This window comes from Pinus tabuliformis, chromosome Q (assembly GCF_031772625.1).
Source record: "Pinus tabuliformis cultivar Carrire ecotype Pingquan chromosome Q, CPIR1, whole genome shotgun sequence".
Classification (NCBI taxonomy): domain Eukaryota; kingdom Viridiplantae; phylum Streptophyta; class Pinopsida; order Pinales; family Pinaceae; genus Pinus; species Pinus tabuliformis.
Genome location: NC_142296.1, coordinates 932,471,432 through 932,488,738, shown reverse-complemented (window position 1 = coordinate 932,488,738; position 17,307 = coordinate 932,471,432).

Sequence of the window (17,307 nt, the reverse complement as noted above, 5' to 3'; positions counted from 1 at the left end):
GAGTACAAGTTATGGAGTTTGAAGTGGAGATTTGTTATGAAAGAATCATTGAGACCGTTTGTCATTAAAGATGGAAGATATGGTAGAGATATAGTGGCGGTCAAATCAAATGATGGTTGATTAAGGAGACATGTGATTATACATACTATACAAACTTATGTTTTCAAATTGCTTTTTGAAATAAATCTTTGTATTTACCTTTGGAAACTTTACCTTTCGCTTGCTAATTTTTTTTTATGTTGATCCGTAGGTACCTTAAGCATGGTTGGTCTTAAAAGATTGATTTTTTGGAATTCCCTGCATACATGATTTTATTATGAGTTGTACACTCGTGCTTGAACTGATAAACAAATTGTAGCTGCAGAATAGAATCAGCTGTAGAACGTGAAAAAGAAACTAAAATATGGCTTATGGGTCATGAATGAAATGGAAGTGGCTATGTAAATGAAATGAAATGAGATGTAATACAATATGATAAATGAAATGAAAATGGAATGAAAGTTGTAAAAGGAAAAAAAAAATTGAAAAATTTATTGATGAAATATGACAATGAGATGAAGTGAAACTGCATAAATAAAACGGAGTGAGGTGAGATGAGATGATGAATTTGCAGAATCTAAACTGCAGAGTGATTGTATCTTTTTGTCACTACTTATTACAGAAATAAAATGGAAAATATAGGGTGTCAGAAACCTCTGATTTTCACCCTGTATTTTCTGTATAAGTATGCCAATCAATGATTGATTTTCAACCTTATACAATTTTTTTTTATTTGTGTTTTTTAGAAAAAAAATAAAGACTAAGTTAGTGGAGAAGAAGAATTATTCTTCACTAACTTCATTTTAGAAGTGTCTTGGAAAATCTTAATGAACTGCTCTTTTGAAATTGGTTTCTGATATGTCTTTAATCTATGACCATTCACAAGAAGAGGAGCTTTCTTTCATCTATTGTTCTTATCCTCACTGCTCCATTACTAAATAATGTTTCAATCTCATATGGCCCAAGCCAATGAGTTTGAAATTTCCCTTGAAAATCTTTAAACTTTGAATCAAACAATAGTGCCCAATCTCCCACTTGAAACCTCTTGTCCTTGATATATTTTTCATGCAATTTAGCCCTCTGTTGTTGGATATACTAGTCCTTTGAAGTACCTCTTGCCTGATTTCATCAAGTTCATTTAATTGCTCTAGCCTATGCTTTTGTGCCTCTGATAAATCTAGTCCCAGTTGGATTGCCATATTGAAAGTTCTGATTTGGAACTCTATAGGGAACATGACTTGTTTCCAATAAACAAATTCATAGGGTGTATGTCCCATTGTGTTCATCCATGTAGTTCTATAGGCCCATAAGGCTTCAGGAAGCCTTTTCGCCCAATTTCTTCTATGTAGATGCACAGTCTTGGTGAGGATTCCTTCAATCGCTTTATTTTTAGAATCCACTTGACCATTTTCTTGAGGATGATAAGGAGTAGATTTCCTATGTTTGATCTTGTATTCTTACACAAGTCCTTCCACCAAGTTAGATGTAAATTGAGATCCCTAATCTGTCACAATTTCTCTTGGAACACCAAAACAAGTAAAGATGTCCTCAAAAAGAAAATTTACTACAGAGTTTTCATTAGCAAAAGGTAATGCTTTGGCCTCTACCCATTTAGTGACATTATAAGTGCATACCAATATATACTTCTTCTGCTTAGATGGAGGATTAATTGGCCCAACAAAATCTAAGGCCCACTTTTCAAAAGGTTCGATGAGTACCTAAATTTGTAATGACATTTCATTTGAGGGAGCAGGTTTCCCTACCCTTTGGCAGCTGTCACATCTCCTGACATATTCTTTAGCATATTTGAGGATGGATGGCCAATAATATCCTAAAGAAAGTATTTTATAGGCTGTCCTCTTGTCAGAAAAGTGTCCACCACATGGCTCACCATGACATGCCTTAAGAATATCAGACATTTCTTCTTCCCTGAAACACCTTCTGATCATAAGATTTGGCCCTATGACTAAATAGTTAGTGATCCATGAATATCTTGCACTTACCTGAATAATTTTTCTTTTCTCTATAGGAAACAAATGTGAAGGTAACTTTCTTGTGACTAAATAGTTAGTAATATCTGTAAACCAAGGAGTTTGAGTAGTTACTGCGAAAAGATATTCATCAGGAAACTTATCTTCAACCGAAGAATCTTCTTTGATATTCTGAATCCTGGACAAGAAATCAGCAACTGTGTTTTGTTTTCTAGGTCTATCTAGCACAATAATGTTGAATTCTTGCAAAAGTAAAAGCCATCTTGTAACTCTGCCATTAGTAATAGGTTTATTCATTAAATATATAATTGTAGAGTGATATGTATGAACAAAGGTCTCATAGCATTCTATATAGTGTTTGAACTTGTTAATTTCATGAACAACAGCTAAAAATTCCTTTTCAGTCATAGTATAATTTAACTCACTGGGAGTCAAATTCTTACTTGTATAGTAAATGGCATAAGGAATCAAATATTTTTGTCCCAATATAGCTCCCAGAGCTGTATTTGAAGCATCTATTGAAATATGGAAAGGGAGTTTCCAATTTGGACCTTTTAAAATGGGTGCTTTAGAAATTTTTGTTTTTAAGGTTTCAAATGCCAACTAAAAATCAGAATTCCAAGTGAATTCACAATCTTTGGTAAGAAATTTGAAGAATGGGGATGCTATTTTAGTGAAATTTTCTATAAACCGTCTATGTTATCCTATAAATCCTAGGAAACTTCTAACATCCTATTGGCAATTTGGAATTGATAATTTAGAGATGACTTAAACTTTAGATTTGTCAACTTTAATCCCATATCCTGAAATGTGATGTCCTAAAATAATACCTTCTGTAAACATCATAAAACATTTTTCATGGCTTAGTGAAAGGTTTGCTTCTTTACATCTTTTAAGAACTTTTTCCAATTTTTCTAAAGCTTCTTCAAATGTATTCCCGTAGACTGTAAAATCATCCATATATACCTCTACACAATCATGTATTAGATCAGAAAAAATTCCTAGTACTGCTCTTTGGAATGTTGCAGGTGCATTACATAACCCAAAAGGAAGTACTCGGTAGGCATATGTTCCCCATGGACAAGTAAATGTGGTTTTATCCTGATCTTCAGGTGCTACCTGAATTTGATTATAACCACTAAAACCATCCAAGAATGAGAAATACTTCTTACCTGCTAATGTATCTAACACTTGATCTATAAAAGGCAAAGGAAAATGATATTTAAGGGTTTCTTTATTCAGCTCTCGATAATCAATGCACACCCTCCATTTACCATTTTTTTTCGGCACAATTACCAAAGGAGATACCCATTGGCTATATGAAATTGGGTAAATGAAGTTTACATTCAATAATTTTTGGAGCTTTTCTTTCACAATCTCTCTAAGATTTGGATTCATCCTTCTTTGAGGTTGTCTGATAGGTCTACAATTTTCCTCAAGGTAGATGTGATGGATACAACTCTTAGGATTAATGCCTTTCATGTCGTTGTATTCCTATGAATATGCAACATAATGTTTTTGTAATGTTTTGATTAACTCTTCTTGTTGTAGTTTCTTTAAGTTTTTGTTTATGTTCAATGTTCTACCTAGAAAAATTTCAATTGTAGAGCTACCAAACTCTTCCATAGAATAGAGAGACATCTGCCTAGATGACAAATATTCAACATTATATTTTTCTTGAAATTGTTCATGGTCATATTTTGAAGATGATTCAAAATTTTCCAATGTATTTATAATTCGACTATCTTCACTAATATCTGAAATAGTAAAGAGAGGCTGAATATCATCTTCATCATCAATCCATTCTTTGTCATCTATTTCTATGATTGCTTTTGCTGGAGGATATAGGGTAATTTTTTTGTTGAACTACCATCAGAAATATACATGTCACCTATCTAAAGCTAATAAAAGCATCAGCTGTGGCCCGCCAAGGTCTTCCTAATATGAGTGGATGTCCTCCTAGATTGTTCTTTGGGGTTAAGATCATGAAATCAATAGGATATTCCCAAGAATATAAGGATACTGAAATATCTTCTAACACTCCATATGGTTTGATTACTGATCTATCTGCTAGTTGCAGTAAGGTATGTGTGTAAAGAAGATTAGGAAGATTGAGTTGATCCATAGTTTGTTTGCTCATGATGTTTATTGTTGCCCCTAAGTCAATCAATGTATTTGGAATGTCAACTCCATTGATATGTGTTTTTACAATTGAACTTCTTGGATCCACATATTTCTGTATGGAAAATTTTCCCATCATTATGTCTGCTATTTTTCCTACCAGGTAAATTCCTTTTGCTTCTTTTTCTTTTCTTCCCGGTTTCTTTATGCTCAACTCCTTTATTGTTTTATCTAGAATTGGAATATCCTTAATGGTTTGTAACAAAGGAATTTTGATACACACATTTTTTAATTCATCTAGAATCTTTTATTGTTCTTAATGGAGTGGGTGGTGTTGTAGGAGTTGAACTTTTGCCCCTAGCTATAAATATACCTCTAGATTTTCTTTCTCTATGCAGATCATTTTTTTTTTTTAATGTAAGAGATAAGGCTACCTTGTTACACTTCCCTGGAAATGACGCCAAAATGTTTGGTCAATTTAGTGTCCTAAATTGCTCTACATAAATTATCAATCCGAGGATCGTAAACTGATGAAGTGTAGTGCACTGTTTGTGCTAGCTAACCCTTCTTACTTCGTTGTTTTTATGTTTTATGTTGTTTTGGGGGTTTCTGGTATTTTAATTCCTAATGATTTACAATGTACATTATCAAAAATAAATCTAACTTTCTTAAAGATTGCTCAAAATCTAAAAAATGAAAACAGAGCTAAGAAAGAAATGGAAACAAAGCTAAGAAAGAAATGAAAACAAAGTTTCTATTCTTATTTTACCATTATTTCCAAATCATGAATTAAAACTAAAAGTGAAATTTGCAATTGATGTCTAACTAATTACATAAATAAAACTAAATGAAATACTAGGTTACTCTGCCTCTCAATTTTGGGAGAAAATCTCCTTTGGATTGAAGAATGTAGGAGCTACTTTTCATTGAGCTGTGGAAATAGCTTTCACAAATGAAAAAGATGTATTTCTGGTTATCTATTTAGATGATCTTACAGTGTTTTCAAAATCTGATGAAGATCATTTACATCATTTAAGAATTTTTTTTCAGAAATGTAGAAAATTTGGCATCTCACTCAACCTAAAGAAGAGCTTATTCTCCATGGAAGAAGGTAATCTATTGGGACATATCATCTATAAATATGGAATTCTCATTGATCCTGCAAGAGTAGAGGCCATTCAATAATTAGATTTCCCAAAGAACAAGAAAGAGATTCAGTCTTTTAATGGGAAAATAAATTTTCTGAAAAGATTCGTTCCTAATCTAGCTGAGCATTTGAAGGAAATGACAAACATGATAAAGAAGGACAGCGAGCTAAAGTGGTATTTATAGGCTAAGAAATCATTTCATGCATTGAATTTTGCATTATCTACTACTCTATTTTGACTATCCCATATTACACTTTAGATTTCATCATCTTTTCTTTTGCCTCTGAGCATACATTAGTAGCAGTCATAATACAAAAGAAAGATCAGAAAAATGAGCAGCCCATAGCATTTTTTAGTCACAATATAAGAGATGCAACACTAAGATACAATATCATTGAGAAGCAGGCCTTGGCTTTGGTGAAGGCTCTCAAAGGATTTTCGAGTTTATATTTTGCATTCTTACACCATTTCTTATGTTCCTACTGTAGCAGTGAAAGAAATTCTTGTGCAGACAGATCCTAAAGGTAGAAGGGGAAAGTGGATTGCAGCTATGCTAGAGTATGACTTATAGATAAAGCCTACAAAGCTCATCAAAGGACAAGGGTTAGCTAAACTCATGGATGAATCAAATCTACATGCACTAGACATCAATTTGATCACTGCACTTTCTAAAGAACAAGAAGAAGACGATCCTTTCCTACAAGTGTCAAATATGATTATTTCCTCTCCTTGGTATTCTGACATTGTCTATGTCTTGCAACACTTGAATCCTCCACCGAAAGTCCCCAAAGGTAAAGCTATATCTATAAAATTGAAGGCTTCAAAATATTGTATTCTAGGTCGTGTTTTATATTGGAAAGATTCCGACAGTGTGCTGCTAAATTGTTTGGTGGAAAATGAAACCAAGGATGTCATGAGAGATTTCCATAAAGGAGACTGTGGTGGTCATCACTTTTGGAAAACTACAACAAATAAGATCTTAAGAGTTGGCTTCTATTGGCCCACCGTCTTTTCTGATGTATAAAAAACAGTAATGAGTTTCCATGAATGTCAGATTTTTCAAGGAAAGAGAAAGCTTTTGCCATTTCCCTTGCAGCCTATCTCAATTTCAACTCCTTTTCAGTAGTGGGGTCTTGATTTCATTGGTGAAATCCATCCTTCATCTTCAGCACAACATAAATGGATATTGACAGCCACCAACTACTTCACAAAGTGGATTGAAGCAATCCCAACCAGGAAAGCTACTGATTCTGTTATCATTCAATTCATTGAATCTAATATCTTGTCTAGATTTGGCTACCCACAGAAAATAATTATTGATAATGCTGTTGCCTTCAAGTCAAAGAGAATGGTGGACTTATGTGCCAAATACCATATTGTGTTAGGACATTCTACTTCTTATCATCCACAAGGGAATGGTCTTGCTGAATCCTCCAATAAATATTTGGTCAACATCATCAATAAGGTTCTAGAGGTGAACAAGAAGAACTGGCATAAAAATCTCATCAATTCCTTATGGGCAAACAAGGTCAGCACTAAAAAATCAATAGGTATGTCCCCTTTTCAGTTGGTGTATGGGATTGATACAATTTTTCCTTCATCTCTTGTTGTCCCGGTCATGAAAATTCTACAGGAATTGGATAGTGAGACTAATGATATGCAAAGAAGGATAAATCAAATTATTCATTTACAACAGACAAGGGAATAGGTTCTTCAAAACACATCTAAAATTCAGGAGAAGATTAAAAAGATTTATGATCACAAAACCCAAGGAAGACAATTTCAATCTAGAAGGTGTGGTTCTTCGGTGCAATGTTAGAAATGAAGAAAAGGGAAAACATGGAAAATTTGAAAATTTATGGAAGGGACCTTACAAAATTTTTGCTTTCAGAGGAAATAATTACTTCTTATTGGAAGAAATGGATGGGGGAGATTATTCAGGAGGAGCGATCAATGGTAGGCTTCTCAAGCACTACTATGTCTGAAAGAGTTCTAAAAATCCATCATCATTGTATATACCTATGTGTATTTTGTTTCCAACAATATAAGTGGTTGTCATAGGAGTTTGAAGCCAGAAAAGAAGGCCCTAAGGCTTCTTTGGTCAGCTACTATTTTGGTTTTTATTTTACTTTTCAGTCATTATCATGTCAAAAAATTAGTCAGTTTAAAGTCAAAAGTCTGTTTTTCTGCATGTTGACTCCATTGCCCAATGGATAAGGCTACTTGGTCTACGATGTTCTTGACACCTCCAAGGAGCTACCATCCCCAGTTGGAGCCAATGTTAGTGTCAGTCTTGTTTTCCTGTCACCTGGATCAAATGTGCTTTTACTAAGCTTGTCAAGGCTTTCAAAATCAAATTTTGTCATGTCACTAGGTTTACACAGTTAAATTTGATCATTGTTTGGTCAATCTAGGAGTAAGTTCAGTCTTTTGAGAATTCACTCATGTTGGTCACCTATCACATTTCTATGAAGGTGTCATAATAAAGGCAAGACAGTCATCATCATCATTCCATTCAGTTTCAGGTCCTCCATTAGGTCATTAGGGTTTCCAATGTCCATCATTTCCATGAATAAATCCAGTAGTGAATAGAGCATGACAAGTAGCCCTTTGGTATTGATTTGTGAGTTATCACTCATTCATCCTGTTTTCATGTTTGAAAAGTTCCAGAAGAAGAATTTTCAGTAGTCAGGAAAGTGAAAAGACAACCCAGGTTTCAGTTTTAAAGGTGACTCTGTTTCCAAAAGTTAAAAAAAAAAAAAAAACAGTTTTTCAAATGTTTATGTGTCCCATTTCTTTTTAAAAGGAGAAATAAATTTTCCTATATAAATTCAAAAGCCCCAAACTTGTCTTGTTTACCTCTCATTCACTCTTCTTTATCGAGCTCTCCTACCCAAAAGAGAGAAAAAGTCAAATTTTTAGGTAAAACAGGCAAAAATCTCAAGTTGCTACGCTTAGAGACACTATGTTGCACTTGGAGGCCTGGCGCTGTGCTCAAGGACATTGCATTGTGCTTAGGCGCTGCACTTAGCCTAGAGTGTCCAAAAAACACCCAAATCTCTCCCAAAATAAATTTTCAGGCTTGTTAACCTGATTTCATTACTTCCTAAGCCAACTGCACTTCCTTCCTTGTTTTTCAAAATCATCTCAAGCCAATGGTTTTTCCAATTAGGGTTTTGTAGTGAATTTTTCATGGAAAATGATAGGTTGATGATGGCCATTTTCATTTCTTGGTTTTTAAACATGTAGAATGTTTCCCTACACCTATATACATGTTTGATAAGCTATTTAAACCATTCAATCAACCTCCAAATAGAATCTTATCTCTCCAAAAGTGAAATCCTAGTTCATTCCTAGGAGTTTTGGTCACTTTAACTAAAAACTTTGTTTTTTCCTTCTCACAACCATATCATTCTTCCATTGCTTTTCCACCCATTTTCATTAGCTCTCCATATTTCATTTCCACCTCTTTCAAACCTCCCTTACCATTTTGTCAAATTCCACCTTCCCATCACTCCATTTTCCACTCATACCTCACAGTTTTTCTCATTTTTCTGTTGTTAGGGTTTCTATCATCATGGAAGAAAAATCTTCACCAGAGAGGAAAATCCATCACAAGGGAGGGAAAATCCTTAGAAATGAACCATCAAATTACAGTGAAATCAAATCATATCCCTTTATCAAATAGTGCTTTGAAGATGTACATTGCTTGGATTTCTGCAAAAGGGTGAGTGAGGTGGGTTTTCATGAGCAGTTGACAGATTGGGTGGCAACTTAGTTGAAGGGTGAAAGTGTTGTTATTGCTGGTGTTGAATTCACTTTTTCAGTGGCATCCATTTCACTTGCTACAGGGCTACCGAAAAATGGAGAATATTGGTTCAAAGGAATGAGCCTAGATCTTGAGTATTATAGGCCCTTCTTAAAAACAACATATAGGGAAAAACATGCGCATGTTATGTCTTTCAAGTACTTATTGGAGAAGTATGCCCCCTTGATGAAGATTGTCATGAAGTTCTTTACATGTGTAGGAAGATTCTCCAAATTGTATGCTTATCATATTCGCCTCCTAATGCACTTTACCTCTCAGAAGCCACTCAATATGTGCAGCTACCTATTTAGGATCACTGCCAAAATGTCAGAGAAGATTCAGATGAAGAACAAGGAGCACTACCCTGGCCTTTTTCATCATAATCTAATCAAGGCTATAGTCCTTCATCAACTTGTAGAGAAAGGTATGATTTGGGAAACTTTTTTGGAAACATCTCTAAAATGGTATGAAACTAACGTGGCAGCTCAACCATCTAGCCTACCAACACCGCAAATGGAAGTGAAGTCCTCTAGCAAATCAGTTGAGAAAACCAAATCACCTAAGCCTGAGGTGACCAAGATGTACAACAAAGGAAAGAGGCTTGTGTTTGCTTCTCATGGTGAGAAAGGGGCCAAACCTTCTACATCAACAAAATAGGGATCGACAACATGGGATAAAGACATGGTTTAACATGAATTTGAGCTAGCTGATTTAGAGGCTAAATATCAAAATTAAAGCATGCAACAGATGATCAGAGATAAAGACTATTAGATCAAAGATCTCACAGTAAACAGGGAGAGAGAAAGGTACATAATTTCATTTCTAGAACAGGTGAATAGCCAGCTCAAAGCAAGGCAATCAATCATGGAAAAAGAGAAAACCAAGTTATTGCAGCATGTTGGAAAAGGCAAAGCAGTCATTGAGTCAAGTGAGCTTGAAGGAAAAAAGGGAAAGGTAAGAGGAAAAGGCCAAGAACAAAGGGCCTAAAGAAGGCATTGCAAGAAGAAGAAGAACACATTATGTTGAATGAAGACCTAGACCTAGAGGAGAGAATTGCTCTTGAGGTCAATCAAGATAAGGATTATTGGCTCAACAGGGTGAATGAACACTTGGAGAAGCTTCTAGAGAAGGCAAATAGAGACAATCAGCTACTTAGGCATATGGCACACCACTACCACACTCAAAACATGATTGCCAATGTCAAGGTAAAGCAGCTTGAAAACAAGCTCAAAGAAGCCAAAAAGGAAGAAGAGGATGAAGGAAATTTAGAGATTCTTGATGAAGCATCTATGAAGGTTTAACATACATACTTTTACAGCTCCTAACCAATTTTGAGAAAATTGTGAACATTTTTGGTTTTTTTGTGAATTTTGAAGCCAAATTCAAAAATTTAGCAGTTATTCCTCGGGAATCTATTTTAGGAAAAGTCTTTATTTTTGGAAATCTATTTCCATCCTATAAAAACCCATTTTCTCAATTTCTAGCGGTGGCTCAAATTTTGAGAAATGTGGAAAAAAAGTGGCAAAAAACTAGCATTTTGGACCCTTTTTTGATAGGTGTTGCGCTCCTGGAGCGACCTTGGGAGAATGGATATTTGAAGGCCTTCCCTTGGGTCATTTGAAAAAATTCAAACTGTTCTGGAAATGAGAATTGAATGGCTAGTTGACCATTCTCTCATATCTTCATTTGGGCCTCAGGAATGCACCTGAAAATCAGCTCAAAGTCGGCACTACGCTTCTGCATTTTCGTGTGTTTTAAATTGTAAATTTGACTGTGTAAAATTTCTAGTTTCCAATTTGACTTAGTCAAAGTCAAGACTCTTTATGTAATGGGACTTTTTTTGAGGCTAGGTAGTGTAGGAATGAATAAAGGTACATGATAGGTTGTTTTTTATGTTTATTAGGCCTCATAAAAGAAGCAAACTCCTAAACAAACTCTCCAAGAAGTGTTTGAGTTTCACCTTCTCACTCTCACCTGTTGGTTGACAGAATCTAGGAGTTAATTCCTCCACCAAGGAATTTGACTCCTGAAGGTGGGAAAGTGGTCTAATAGAGTCTATATGTATCATTTATCTTTCAAAGAGTTTGGTTGGAATTTTTGTGGAGGAGGCTTGCATGTAATCATCTTTTCAGCTAATACAGAGACAATTGCAACTATTTTTAAGGAACTCTAGCCAAGTGAGTTCATGGTGTTTTTTTATTCATCTTATTTGTTTTCTAATGGTTACAACATATTTATCTACATGATATCTCTTCTTTATATGGATTCCTTGCAGTGAAATACACTGAATTCTTGTTCACAAGCTCTGTTTATATGGTTTTCATAGTTATGTTTATGTCTTCCTAAGCTAATGAAATCATGTTTACTTATGCTCATTAGTTTCTTCTAACTCTCTCTCTTCTATACTACATTGACAATATTCTAAATACACCATGGTCTTCTGACATCTAGCTCCTTTCCATATTTGCTTCTGCACTCCTACAACCTAGACCTATTTATGGCTCCAAACCCTAGTCCAGCAACCCCTAAAATCTAAATTTTCACCAACACACAACAATTATATATATCTAGCCTAAAACATATTTTCTTTAAAGTCATCTCAATGATAAGAGACTTTGGGAGATCCCTCTCATGCTCAGTAGGGCTAGCTACTAAGCTAAAGTGGTTTGAGGTTACCCTTCTCAATCTCCTTTCAACTTAGGAAATTGTAAGGGACTAACAGGTTTATCCCATGAGATCCTACATTCATGCTTGGAATATGGCACTAGGGTGATTGGTGGAAAGAAGTATTTGGTTCAGCCCAACCTATGGTCAGGTGGTACGTGGAAGTCCCTAACTTGGTTGGCTTTTGCATATGGTTAGTAAGAGCTAAGTTTCTCTTATCTTGGATAAGTAAATGTACTTGTTATTATGTGGGTTTAATGGTTGTTCTATTATTCTTATATTTCATTATATGTTGGTTATAAGCATGGTTATATGATAGATCTAAGTATGGTTGTCATCACATTTCATTCAATGGATGTTTGTTTAATGAATGTATGACCTAATTGGTGTTATGACAACTATTGTGAGAAGGCATAAATCCTTCTTGTTAAACCTCAGATAAGTTTTCAGATCCTTATGTTCATATATGCATTCACGACCTGTAGGTTATATGTTCATCACGTGTTTGAAGAAATTTCAGTCCTAGTTGGGCGATGTAAGGTCAAGTATTGGTTTAAGTTTTGGTTTGGAAGCCTTGTTTCTATGTGATTCATCATTTCTGGAAGTTTCATTTAATTTTGGGTAGGGGCCTGAGTCCTAGCCCTAAAAAAGTGGCTCAAAATTCGGGGTCCCTCACATAGAACTAACTAAAAATTTCCACAGTCATTGGAAAGCAAGCCTATGGGAGCAACTAAATGGATATATTTTCTTGGAGGCCTTGGCAAGGGAGTGACTAAGGATCTAGTTCAATGAAAAAGAAAGTTAGCTTAGGGGTTGGACATTTAGAGGAGTTGGCTTCCTCCTGGAGGTCCTATGGCACCTAAGCGAGGTCAATGAAGTCTTAAATCTTCCACTCCATTTGCTTAAGGTCATATAGGAGGTCGAGTCTTATCATAGTCACCCTCAGCTCACGTTTACCTTAACAACACCAATGAAAGTGGGTAAATGTGGGAAGGTGGTTACATGGATAGTGTATGGAGATCAAACTTCGATGTTGAAGATTGGACTGAGGTTGACCTAAAATTTGCCAAGGGGTGAGATTGTTGGCATTGTAGTGTTGGAATTAACATCAGCAAGGTCATGGTGCTTCTTGTCATATTCTTATGCCAATATGATGATTATGATGTGCAATGAGTATTTGGTTTTTGCAGTGCTTGGCTTGATGGTCTTGTTGGTTGGCATTGATGTCAACATACTTATGGCATGACTTAGTGGAGGTGATTTGGAGGCTGAGTAGAGATGGATGCAAGGCATGATATGATGGATTCTCATAGGTTGATGATGTTTCTACATGTGTTGTAGATTTTGTTGCTATAAGTGGTTGAATTGTTGCTATAGGTATTGTTTATGTTTCTACATGTGCTGGAAGCATTGGGGTTTCTACTACATGTGTTGAGATGTTGTTGCAGGTGTTGGAGGTTCCTCTATAGGTGTTGGAGGAAGTTGTATGACGATGTTTGTACTACAGGTGTTGGAGTTGATGCTTGAGGATATGGAGGTTTTGGTCTTTATGAGGAGTTTTCTAAACTAGGTATTTCATTTCATTGACTTGTTGTAGATGTTCTTGACTTATATCATTAGTTTTAGACTAGTTACAAAAGCTTGGACAGGTGTTTAGAAGATGGCGAAGATGTCCTAAAGTTTGACAGAGTCTTGAGATGATTTGACTGAGTTCTCATTCATCCTCTACCCCAGTCACATGGATGATGGGTCATCCGAGCGACTAAGAGTTTCCAGTTGCTGGCACACAAGCCTGTGAGAGTGACTAAAGAGTTCCAATCAAATTTGGGCAGTGTTTTTCATGCGACTGAGTATTTTCATGATATTTCTCCACATTCATCACGCAACTCAACTAATTTTGGTATTATGGTGATGATCTTGCTTATAACTTTTCGTTATATGGTTGTAAAAGGTAGTGGGGCCTCTAGAAGCTAATCAAAGTTGAAATTATCAAAAGGCAAGTGGAGTTAGTGGCTTGATCAAGTCAATGAGTTGAATCTATATCAAATCAAGCATATGAACAGAGTTTGTGGAGCTTAGTAGTTCTTGGTAATTATTGAGTTGAGCACCTCATTTCATCTATATATTGGAGGAAGCTCAATGATAGTATGTTTGATTTTCCTAATGTGTTGAGAGAGTGTGATCTTGGAGGATTGTGTGAAATCTATGTGAGTTGTGTGATGTAGAATTTATGAAGCAGTTTGTAGGTGTTGCAGCAGTAGATAAAGAGTATGTTTCATCCAACATTTTGTATAGTGATAGAGGAGAAGAAATATTGTTTGATTGTAGCGTGTTGAGAGTTTTTGTTGTAGTTTTTGGTGTGGATTTGGTATTTGATTGTGAGCTTTGAAGATATGTTGTTGTGGTGTTCATGTTGAGCAGTTCTCAGTTCTCGTATGAAAATGTATGAAATTAGAACCACATAGAGAAGTGGAGTTGGGTGATTCCAGTGAATTCAATATAAGTGAGCAGTTTTCTCAATCCAATGGTGGTTGGATAGTTTGGAAGAAATTGGGTGAGGCTCATTAGTCATGGTGGCTTCTAGCAGATAGGAGTTTGTAGAGTAGCTTATTAGTTCAAGAGTAACTGAGCAAGGATCATCGGTTGTGGTGGCCTTCAGCAGATGGTAGTCCATAGATCCGCATGAGAAAGAGTTTCCATTTGATAGTATCCATTTGAATCTCTATGTAAATAATTGTTTGGCATAATATAATAATTGAGCAGTGTAGCAACAATAAGTGGTTTTTTGCCTTAGAGAGGGTTTTCCACCAGAAATATTTGTGTTGCTTATTTTCAATTCTTGCATACTTTCATGTTTATATTTGATACTTTGATCTATGATTTTGTGTTTCCATTTGTGCATAATTAAATAATATTAATATGGAGAAAAAGTTATAAGTGTCTTCACTACTGATTCCCCCCACCCCCACCTCAGTAGTGATCTAGTTTCCAACACATCCATGTCTCACTCATATGCATAAGTGTACAAGTAATTACCTATTTAAAAATAAAATATAATAAAATTTCATTATGTGATGCTTCTTATTTTCACCCTTAGGTGTTCTGGTTATCCTCATTTTTTGTTTTAGTTCATGCATATGGAGTTACTAATTTTAATCAATTTATTAACTCTCTTTAACCATTTTCTCAACCCACTTTTCTTTTCCCGCACTTCTTTTCAAATTTAAATTACTATCCCTCTTTCTTCCTTGGTTTGTTGATATACATGTAATTAAACTCTAAGAGTATATTTATTTTTCTTAGAAATTTCTAATAAATTAAATAATATTTTGTTAAGAAATACTAAATAATTCATCGTACTATCCATTTGATTATCTTTTCCCTTCATCTTAAAATACATAAACTATAAGATTTTTTTATATTAAATAAAATATGCATATTAAAGCAACAAGGTTTTATAATGTTCACTTGTTAATTCATAGTTAATTCCAAGGGTTCCAAGATTCATTATACCTTTCAAGAGTTACCTTTCGATAAGTACTTGAAGTGGCATGCTTATGAATACCTTTAACCATCCAACTTTCTTGGTGGGGGAAATGGTGGAAGTAATGAGACTCTATTAACTCAACTTCACTTTACTAATAGATATGTTGTAGTTAACTTACTGAGAAAGAATCTTCCTTGACCTTTTATATAGATAAGTGGGGAGTGGATGAGAAGTAGATTTTAAAATTTGATTAGCATTAGTTGAGGACATGTCATTGATTACTTGACCAACCAGTTAATTCTTCTCATATCTTCATAATGTTTTTTAATATGTCAATAGGAAACTTGGTTTAGCAACTAGGTTATTTTGTTCATGGGGACTTGGCTATCAACAGAGAGAAAATACTAATGGAATTAGAATTGTCATAAATGTTACTGAGATTATACATGTTTTTTCTTGGTTAGTCAAACATCTAAGTCTCGCCAAGGAAATGGATAGCGGTCTGACAATTAAGACATTATATTTACATGTTGAAGGCATAACTTCGCCTCCTCCACCCTTGTAGATGGAAGAAAATATTAAAAGAATATTTAATTCCCACATGCCCTTTATAATTAACTATTGAAATCATTGTTGATCTCAAAGTACATATTAAAAGAATATTTTCCCTAGATGGAGGTTGTGTGTACATGTACTTTTTCCACGATAAAGGTGTGTAGCGTAAAAAAGTGCCAAAAGAAAATGCATGAATGTTTTAGGTTTACAAGATCGATATGCATGTACAACTAGCTCATTGAATTAATAAGACTATAAAATGTAGCCTAATGTCGGAGAAGTTGTAGGTGATAATAAGTACAACCTTTTGTGGCATTCTTTTTCCAAAAACGTTGGTTTTTTATTTATTGCTACTCCATGTGGATTTGATACTTAAACTTCCCAACTTTCTCAATCCTTCGCTTGTTAAGTAGTCAAAGTCCAAAATTTGTCCCGAGTGATAGAAGATTGGAGGAACTTGAATCATGGTTTTAAAATATGTTAATAGTAGAATAACAAATACATTTGTAATATGGTGTTACTAACAATTAAAAAAAAAAATCTCTTCTACCCCAATACTCACTTTTTTTATTAGAAAATAAATAAATAAATAAAAATTTAGTTGTTTCTCATTTCTTTTATATAAAGTTAGGTCTTTTATATTACAACTAATAAAAAATGCATAGAAAAATATTGTCAACTACTTGTCTTCCACTTGGGATACCAGACTAATAACATAATTTCTAATTTATCTTGTTAAAAGTATTATGGAGAACCCTATTGTTTTTCTAACTGAAATTAAAACTATCAAGTAATGGATTAACATAAATTTCTAACCATAAACATAAATACTCCATGAGTTGTGTATCTCATCAGAGAGATAGATTTCTTGTTCATATGTTAGGAGGCAAATTCACCTAGAGAGGTGGTTGGTTTCCATTGTTATTGTCAGAGGAAGAAACATCATAATTTCTCAATGATTTTACAAGGCTTGTGATTATCCTGTTAAGCCTATTGATTGTATCCACAATTTTAATCATGCATATTAGTATCTCTTATTAGGTGTCAACTCTGTCATTGAGAACTATTCCCATGATATTTTTTATGTGCTAATATAGATTGATCATTTGCATGTAGTACGAGGACCAAGCCATGGTAGAGATACTTACATCAGGAATCCAATTTATAGTTTCTCTATCAACATGCCTATCAAGGATAAACCTTCTACCCGACCTAACCTAGTATTCTACTTCATACATAACTCTCTAAACCACTTATGAAACGATTTTTATGTATTTTCCCACAGTGGCACTGGTATCTGATTTAGCATGGTATTGATCAGTAATATGAGGAGGGAAGTTGGAGGCTAGGGAGGGACCTAGTTGTCTTTTCCTATCTCCATGATGTGAGGTTGAAAGGTGATTCCTAACCATGAGGCTAGACAATCTAGTGTTATCTATCCCATCAAAGAAAATGTAGGGGATAGAGGAATAATACAAATCACCATAGAGAGGG